The sequence below is a fragment of the Dreissena polymorpha genome, chromosome 2 (genome assembly GCF_020536995.1).
Source record: "Dreissena polymorpha isolate Duluth1 chromosome 2, UMN_Dpol_1.0, whole genome shotgun sequence".
Lineage (NCBI taxonomy): Eukaryota > Metazoa > Mollusca > Bivalvia > Myida > Dreissenidae > Dreissena > Dreissena polymorpha.
In genome coordinates, this window is record NC_068356.1 from 83,324,942 (window position 1) to 83,334,809 (window position 9,868).

At 34.4% G+C, this 9,868-nt stretch overlaps 1 pseudogene; it reads right to left on the reverse strand.

Moving 5' to 3' along the window:
- Positions 1 to 771: 771 nt before the first annotated feature.
- LOC127869871 (chitin synthase chs-2-like) lies at positions 772 to 4,986 on the reverse strand (annotated as a pseudogene).
- Between the last annotated feature and the right edge of the window lie 4,882 nt (positions 4,987 to 9,868).

Sequence of the window (9,868 nt, forward strand, 5' to 3'; positions counted from 1 at the left end):
CACCTAAAATAAATCGTATGAGTTAAATAAATGCAATTAATATAAGTTTTACATTCATAGTGATACCCGAAACCATTTTTAGATACGCATTACAGAAATAAATTATTATGATGGAATCTGTTTCTTAAAAAATATATCACATTGTACGCAAAACTGCAACTGTAATTAACTAGAAAATTGAAAACTGCAAAGAAATTCTGAAGGAAAAATTGAAATCAATTTATTAAGTAAAGTGTTCGAATAACTTAACGAAAGACATAAAAAATACTTTCGCTACAGCTATTGCTTGAATCTTGCATTATGATAGTCTCTATAAACTACATCTTATGCATAATGTTTTCCTTTAAAACATCGCACAACTGCACATTTACCGATTGACGCATTGACAAATGCACAGTTGGTTAGGTCGTAAGTGTACACCGACTTCTTACGAGAGCTTAATACTTAGTACCGTTCCACTTTCACATAAGCTAATAATTTCATGTAAGAAGAACCTTTTGATAAAATCAGTCCAGAAGTTCAATTAATTTTTCTCCATCGGCATCTTTTTTCCGTGCTTGAGTTCTTGAATTTATACCCATTTGGGATTTTTTCGTACTCGAGTTCTTGTATTTCTGTCCATTTGTGATTGACTAAATCGTCTATCGTCTGTTTCTTTGGCTGAATGATTTCACATTCCTTTTCGGAAAAGATATCTATGTGGGGCCCTTGAGGATCCTTTAAAATCGGCTTTGCACTCTTGACTTCAGCCTCTTCTTTGTGTTCCATGTGTCAATGTAAATTGTCTTTTTCTCCAGTTAGCACTCGACCTAACGACTTGATAGATTCACTAACCACTTTAAGAAGCCCGACGGTTTCAGTGTTTGTAACATGATTCTTCTTTTTGGTCTCTGTGATCTTGTTCTTAATTTCTTTGGTAGGGAAGACCGGCATAAATCTACTCAAAAATCCCTTTTCTTTTTTTTTGCGGTTCTTGTCATCTAGTACCGTTGTTTCAGCTTCGATTTCCGCTTCGCTTTTCGTTTTGGGTACCCCTCTGGTTCCCCAAGTTATCACATGTAGATTTGATATTGAATACATTGTGAGCAGCAAAACCCCACTCGGCATCAGAATAAAATATAAAAGTCCATATATGATATTGGTCCATTCCTTTGGGTGTAGAAGAGCGGCAAATAAAAACGCTATCACAAGCGTGATAATAAATATCACGCTAGGGTGAAACACAGATTCCTTTACTGCGTTCACAATTATTCCAACAAGAACAATTAGCATCACAAAGGCATACAAACCTGTTAATATTTTGGCAAATTGTATTTGATGTTTAAATTTCATGTAGGAACACGCTATAAATTAGAATAAAGCTGGTCCCATTGCAATAACATACGATACTAGCAAGGTGGGTTTGAAGACCACAAGGATTGCGCCTGCAATCATCATTAGTACGGTAGCAGGTCCAAGTATTATTGAGAACAACAGAAAAACCTGATATAAAATGTACACCATGCTGATATTTGAGTTTTTGAAGATGATATTCTGGTAATCGGCCAGAAGATCTATAATGTTAAATACGGTGGAAGGCATCAACCGTCGGCGCTGATTGAAAAACTCTTAAACCCATCAGGAACATTAGTGAAGGCGTCAGCACCTGCTACATAGTCCACTCTGTACCCTTGTTGGAGAAGCAGATTGCAGAGCCATCTGTCCTCACCTTGTTAAAACATTCATGTTGAGCAATTTTCTTAAAACGTATTCTGAATTGCACACAAATAAATATATATACTTTTGGAAACCTTACACGAAAATTAATATATATCAGTTATGCGAGTGGCATGTAGTATACTTTAAAGAACATATTCACATAGTTTTAGTATAAATGTGAGAACTTAATGAAATCCCAATTAATCAACCCGCTTCGCTTCTCACCTTGGTCGTACATCAAGTGGTGATTTGCCTCTGTAGGCAAACTCATGTATTTTTTTATCACATTGTCGTCCATAAGCGCTGATCCCCTGAATATCGAGAAACAACCAGGGCTACACAACACGCACACAAGAACGTGTTCTGTTGCTTTCTGAAGCCAATGGGCGATCGCATATTCAAACTTCTGATATCATACGACTGGACCTTAAGAAATACAACATAAAACGAATATAGCAGGTTACTTATAAACGATGAGTTTAAATCCTAAACGAATGCTACATATGATACAAAGTTTAATGTATAGAGGTAAACTATGCAAATATTAATTAAACGAATCTAAAAGTAATTTGAATACATGTACTTATATAGGACCCTTTTCTATACATGTAACTTGAAGCATATCAGGTAAACAACCGTTTTTAGTTCATAAAAAGATACGTTCCAATTCATGTTTTCTGTATGCAGGTTCAAAAGATTATTCCAAAACAAAACAGATCTTTCAAATGCCATCACAACATGATTGAGTCTTGATTAAGCTGATACAAACCAGACCCGATCGGGTGAATTCGTCCACACGCAGCCCCGACCTTCTCGCTCTTTTTCATCCGATCCATCAAAAGTTTCACCGCGCCTGGTGCGAAGTCAACGTCCCCGTCTTTAGCTTACATGTACGTGTTCCTCGCCTACAATGTTTTATACAACATTCAAATTACATTTCAATTGATGAACTGATTGTTGACCATACCTGATAGTCACAACGTCTTATTTAAATCCCCCGGAATTAAATATAGAAAAGGACAAGACGCAATGTGTTCACCACAGGCACATGTGTGACTGTAGCAGCTTGTACAATTCGAAACCTAACTTTTATGTCATTACTGATATACTTGGTTTAAATAAACTGATCGTCAGGTAAAATCCTCAATTAGCTGTTTAACCAACGAATATGCAAGTTTCAAAATGTGTTGTTTGTCTCTGTACATTTTAAAACTACATTATCCAAGCTGAATCACACGAAATCTGTTTATTGGTAAAAGACGTAATTTGCTTACAAAACTTATGTTGAAGTGGTACATTTTTATGCCCTACTCGTAGGATCGTTTGCTAATTTTTGAATGCATCTGTTTCGTATAATTATCATACTTATCATCTAAAGCGCATACAATAAAATGTAAATACATTGAAGACTACTATCAATTTCATTGGAATACCCTTTTTGTGTTTGTTCATCTAAGGCATGATAAATATGGCTTATTCCATTCTTTTCTTTTAGATCCAATGCTTTGGTAACTTGTTCCTCACTATACCGACCTATGCGATAAGCCAGCAGATAATACATGTACATTACCTGCCAATAAATATAAATAATAATAGCCCACATTTCTGAAGTCTAACAATTTAAAGTCACGGATTATGGTGAATTAAAACTTTACTTTCAATTTACAAGGCTGTTGCTAGCCTTTTCATTGAATGCAACGTTAAAGCGGACAATGTTAAACATACTAATGTGGTTAATCACATAAAACAAAGCAACATACATCTCATCATTACAGCATGTTGTCATCATGGGTGGTGAAAACAAAATAAACTATATATTTTAATGCAAATTATAAGAGAGGGCTATGTAACAACCGGTTGTGCAATAAAGCCGTTTTGCAATAAATTTATTGCAAACCGGGTTGCAGTGTCATATTGCAATTTGATTTTTTACAACAGCCCGTTTTGCAATTTTTCACATTGCAATAAGACACTCCGATCCGTTTAGCAATAAAATTATTGCAAATAAATGTGCGATGATTTTATCGCAAAACGGGGTTATTGCAAAACGGGTTGTTGTGAAAAACCAAATTGCAATAAGACACTCAATTCCGTTTTGCAATAACTTAATTGCAAAACGGGTTAATTGCACAGCGGGTTGTTACAGGGCTATGCATCTGAAAGTTTATTTTTGTAAGTTAAATTGTATCATAGTAATTGTATTTTCTAACGTCAAAACTACACGTATTTTCATAAATTGCGACAAAATTGTTCAATCAGTTGTAAGAATATTTTATTATTTGTTTACTGTGACAATGATTCGCTTGTCAAAAAAGTCTTGGTTATAAGATGAGATACCACATATGATATATGTGACGTGGTGGTTTTTGAAGTTTCATAATGTATTTTCGTAAATAAAAACGATATTGAAATTTGTTCAAAGTTTGTTTTGCCCACTGGGACATTATTAGATCAAAATTCAAAGAGGAACACAATGTGATTCCGAAACGATAATAGCAAAGCTCCCGGCATTGTAGTTTAAGAAAATCAAATTAATTGCTTTTTTAAACAAAATACAATTCTGCTTAGTTGTTTTGAAAAACTTTGACAAATAGTGACTCCAAGATTTCTGCGATTTTTCATGAACATCTTCCCCATGGTTTAAGAGGTGGTTTCGTTTGAAAACAATGGTAACGCACGACAAACGGCGCTCGACGGAAAAGAACGTTTTTGAATGTTTTGTCTTAATTTAACCATTTAAGTACGCCATACCTGAGACCATCGTTTCTTGTGTCTAATTTTCATCTTGTCTTTCAGATGTATGAATAAGAAGTTATCGCCTGGCATTCGGAACACTATTCGACCTCCGTACGGCGTTTGTTTTATGATCGGCTTCTTAAGTGTCATACGCTTGACATAAACATAGTTGCAATATATGACGATGTAGTAAATGAGTTGTATGTCAATTGAGTCTAAATTGTTTGGAACAACAGAGCTTAAATATGTCAACACTAAGTAGTTGCGTTAAGATAAATAATGACCTGTCTTTGATTGTCATAAACACAGATGTATTATGTAAACACATTAGACATGTGCTATTCAGTTAATAGCTAAACATGTTTAATACAATATCAATGAGAGTTGAACATGTATCACGAGTCGCAGCGAGCAATAATTTTGATTGAAATAACACATTTACCTGAGAGCCGGTTCTAATATTGATAGAAGTTCTCGAACGAATGAATTGGGAACAATGTCTCCTTTATCGTCAAGTTCCATGGCGTCGTCGAAGAGGATATGAGCTTTCATTTAAATAAAATTAACGCACATGATATTCATAAATAAACACGGATCATATATTAAATATAATTTTGTTCTTAAGAAAGTATTGTAGAATTGCAAACAATACGTAAGTCTTCTATCAAGCACATCTCTATCTCATTAAAAGAATAAACATATTATTACTGTATACAAAAATATAGCATTAAAAAACAAAACGCCAGAAGCATTATGCGCAGAAAAAGTCTTGGGATGGTTCAATATTCTTTATTTTAGACAAGTGACCTACTGAATGTACAATGTAGGACAAAATATACCACACAATTCGAAACATAAACATGAGTAAAACTGGGGTGACATAACCTTTATATTTCCCTTAATGTATATGTATGCCTTTTCATAATCTAAACCATAACAAAAAGGTTGATGTTTTATTATCTTTTGTTAAAAAAGCCCACATGTTTAATCACTAGTACAACAAATATTGCGCATAACACTTAGATTACCCGTAATACACGGACGTTTTAATATGTTGTGTACTTCCGCGAGTTAATTGCAGTATGTATCGCAGCATTATTTAATAAAATAAAACAAAAATTTTAAAGTTGTACCACCATTTCGATAATTGACAATGCTATAGATATTTAAGCTAGTTGTTAAAAAACAAGGTGTCCTCATTGTAAACCATTGTATACAAGTATAGTTTTTAAAATATTGTTACAAGTGAATATTTTGATTTACATGCAGATACTAATTGCACAAATTAAGATGAAATAAAATAAATAACACGTAAAGCCTGATAAAACAATATGATGATCAAAGGGTCGCCATTTGTAAGTTGTCTATCGAGTTAATTTAAGCTTTAGTAGTTTCGCATTTTAATAACCCTTCTGTTACCAACTAAGACTTTTGTTTTATGTAAACTGAAATTGTTAGAAACCCCCGTCTTTGTAAAAAGTCACTATGGATTTCCCAACTCAAAACTCTATACATCACTAGCGTGATGAAGTTGAAAGTAAGTTTCAAAGTAAAAGGCTAACTTTGTACTGGTGTATTGCTTTTGTTGTTTCCTATTACCTCTTTGTAAATAATGTTACTTTAATATTATATATAATTCGAAAGCATAACCTTTAATGTATGAAAAGATTGATCATGTACACAACTGTCTTTTGTATGTGTTATATATATAACATACAAAGATAACAACAAGAAGACAGGAGATACAAACGGACAAAAACAAACTATACAGCCCGATATATATGTAAATATTTATCATCATAACTTATTCTTATATGTAGGTTTCCAGTTATTGAAACACAGCGTTTTTCTATTGTAGAAACAGTTGTCTGACCTTTGGTAAAGAATTCGGTTGCACCTTAATCTCACGGTACCTTGAGTACGAATTTGTTTAAATGTGTTCACTTATATGTCTAAGTAATCGCTTAATAAAGTGTTGAGACGGACCGACATACCTGACATACAGACGGACGAACAGTGTGCAAAACTGTTATCCCCTCTGTTTAAACAGTCTTCTTAAAATAATAATATTATGTCTCCACAAACCTTCGATTTCATAAAAATCTTTGTCCTCTTTTTTACTGAATAATTCTGCAGTTCGGCGAATGTTTTGGTCCTTGTCCATTCTGAATAAGAAAACAACACACCATTATTTCCATAACAGTAAATATAAATCTACCATCCTAAATGAATATAATACCACTTTGCAGCGTTTGGAATATGGTATATAATACCTATTTGCAACCGTTCAGTAAAAAAGGTAATTATCCTTAATATAAATAAAAATTTAAAATACAAAAATAAAGACTATAACATACCTAAATACTGTTTTCGTCAACTGAATCATTTCGTATTTTCTCTCGTGCCACATTGTTGCGCATGCGTAAATCATTGGAATATCGCGGAATTTTTCGTTTCTATAACCAACGGCGAATATGTCCTCGTTCTCTTCTGCTTGTTTCCTGTCTATTACTTCCTCTTCTTCGCCGTCGATATTCACAGCAAAGTTGTTTTCTGACAAGCTGAAGTCAAGTGTACTTTTCAGTATAAAACTTCCGTTTGCACAGAAATGACATGCACTTGTTTTTATGTCGTTACAAAGACTTACACTCGTTCCTACGACTTAATCATTATTGGAAACGAGATAATTTACTCACGGGAACGAGTTAGAAAGCCGATGTAAATAGTCATGGAAACGAGATATTAAGTCGAAGGCACTTTGCAAAGTTGTGGGAACGATTAAGAAAGTCCTTAAAATGGCATAACTAGTCGTGGACCTACATAGCTACTATGTGGAACGACTAGGTCACTTATGGGAACTAGACAAATAGCTTGTGGTAACATAAAATAAATTCCCCAAATTCAAATTTCAAGAATTTCACTGTTGTTCCTTCGAGTAAACTTTGTCATCACCAAAACATTCTTACTCGTTTTAACGACATAAAAACTCTTTCCCACGGTTAAATAACTCGTTCCTACAAGTACGGTTTCTAGTTCTCGCGACGTAATAGTTACTAACTCGTGGTAAATACATAAAAATACTATCACTTGTCACTTTATTACCACCGTAAAAACACAATTACAATGTAAATTCATTCAGAAAGGAAGCTATAATCCTTGCCTGTAGTTTTCTGTGACATTGTCAGTGTCTACTTCTTTCTTGACCTTGCGGTTATGCCTACGTCGATTCAGGATTAAATGCTGTTCAAATAAAACGCTGCAGTATAACGGGTTCATAAACAACCTGAAACAATTATTTTAATTTACAGTGTTTTGAACAATATTAAATTATGAACAAGACACACAGCTTTTTTAAATAAGTAGAACATAGACAATAAGATAAAAAGGTTAATTAATTGATGACAAGCACTGCATACATACATCTGAGATGCAATGCATTATGAAGAACGTAATAATTATCAAAAAAATCGTGCGTAGCATTTATCGATGCAGTAATAAATCTACTAACTAAGTTATAATACAGATCTCTCTGTTCTGGCAAGTCTTTCTATGTTTGGAAAGAAAATGTGTCTACACAACCAGTACAACGAGACCAGGACCACGAATTCGGCAATGTACACGCCCGCCCATTCTTCTACATCATCATGTCTTTTACACACGTTCCGTAGTTCATTGGTGAATGGAATTAAAAGATTAATTGTAGGTCTACAATCCAACGAAACAATTACCACTGCCAAGGGTGATGATAGAATCATCGGCAAGCTGAAAGAAAAATTTTGCATCTTCAATTTCCAGGTTGCGGACACTATATAGTAACCCACGAAAGTGGTCAGTGTCAATGTTAGAATAGAAGCGTTGTCTTTAAGTGGCCTATCTGCAATTTCCTGAAGGCATCGGCAACTCTAACATTATCTAGCCCATGGTGATAGGCGTGAGGATTTTCATCGGTAAAGAATAATGGTTTCAACGCGTGTGATGCCGATTTTCCATAAACTTGTAAAGAAATTGATAACTGGTCTAGATTCTTGTAAGTAAAATTTCAGTTTCATGAAGGTTTTTCCACAAAATCGGTCGTCACTGAAATTTTCCCACCACGAAAATGACACACAAATCATGGCGATTGAGAATATAACTATTGTTTGTGACTGACTTTCAATCCTGATTTCACTGAAAAAGTGTAACATTATAACAAACGGAATAAACACCACTTGCACGATGGCCACTATACGACTTAGAGAAAACAATGCTATGCGTCTAAGGTAACCTTCTCTGTGTTTTATGTGTTCTCCTTCTCTGCATGTTATGGGTTCTCCTTTTCTGTGTGTTTTAGATCCGTCTTCTATGCGTGTTCTGGGTTCTCCTTCTCTGCGTGTTTTGGGTTCTCCTTTTCTGCGTGTTTTGGGTTCTCCTTTTCTGCGTGTTTTGAGTTCTCCTTCTCTGCGTTTTGGGGGTTCTTCTTTTCGGCGTGTTTTGAGTCCTTCTTCTCTGTGTGTTATGAGTTCTCCTTCTCTGCGTGTGCTCGTTTCTCCTTCGCTGCCTGGTCTGTGCTCTGATGCAGTTAACGGATACAATACAGACGGAAGCACAGCTACTCCATTCAGCAGCAATATCCCGCGAACGATGTCCATATCCGGTAGAATTATAAACACTAGGACACAAAGACCAATTGAATGAAATGTCTCCATCACAAGACACTGAAATAAAATGTATCATATGCTTGAAACTATTTGAGTTTTTTCTAGTTTTATTTGTATTTTAATAGTGCAAAGAAATGCAATGGGAATTCTGTGATACTTACCGGTACTTCATGTCTGTGATAATGATCTCTGAGATTAATTTAGAATTCAAGTTTTCTCATACAGGTTTAATTAGTTGTTGTTTCTAGGTAAACTACATTAAATTTAAAAAGGACCACAATGGAAATAAGGATTTACTTTCATTATTTGTGCTATCCTTGTATTTTAATGTGTGTGACATGGTTTAAATTTTAAGTACGCACATATATATATATATACATAACTATAACGACGACGTATAGTTTTAGACAGGAGTATAACATTATGTTAATTTAAACATGTGATAAATTACGTTTCCTTTTTTTTGCGGAAAAAAAAACAACTTCTGATAAAGAACGTCAACAGATAATTATGTCAGAATGATGCACCACGTGTTGTTTGTGAGTGTAAACAATAACTAAGCCGGTATTAGTAACATGGCTGATAACAGAGCTCATATCGCTTGTACCGGACATCAATGTCTGATACTTCAACCTTTATCTTATAACAAATTGCTCTTTGAAATACAGAAAAAATTATTTGTGATACACGTCATTGGCTTTGAATGGGCTCTTACATGAAACCTCATGAAAAGTAATTGGTTGTTTATCCATACTTTTGATTTATATTCGCTGTAAATATGTCTGCATATCAGGAAA